Below are 500 nucleotides of genomic sequence, written 5' to 3'. Positions count from 1 at the left end.
GCGGAGGTTGCGGCGGCGTGGGGTAGCGGCATGGGCGGAGGCATGGGCGGAGGCGGAAGTCCTGAAGCTGGGCAGCTGTAAAGTCCTGCATGTACTGGAACATCTGCTGCTGCTGGGCCTGCTGGATGGCATGTATCTCGGCAACATAGGCTGCCTGCGCAGCATTATAGGCTGCCTGCGAGGCATTATAGGCAGTCTGAGCAGCTTGCTGTTCTCGTAGTCTCTGAACTTCCGACTCTAGCTGAGTCGTCCTGGTGATCGTGGACGTGGTCCTGCTGCTGGTCGAGGCTGCCTTTCGTTGAAATCCTGGAGTGGTCTTCAGGACCCCCTCGCCTTTTTTTCCTAGACCCCGGCAGTAGAAGTTGTTTGCTCTCGGTGGGAAGGCTGTGCCCATGATCCTCGCCCCAATCGTCGGATCCGAAGTGTCGATCCGGGACATGGCTTCGGACATCTCTTCCTCCTGCGTGTCCGGCCATGTCTCCCTCACTATAGCACTCATC

Source organism: Fragaria vesca, linkage group LG5 (genome assembly GCF_000184155.1).
Source record: "Fragaria vesca subsp. vesca linkage group LG5, FraVesHawaii_1.0, whole genome shotgun sequence".
In the NCBI taxonomy this organism is placed as follows: Eukaryota; Viridiplantae; Streptophyta; class Magnoliopsida; order Rosales; family Rosaceae; genus Fragaria; species Fragaria vesca.
Note: the sequence above shows the minus strand (reverse complement) of the source record.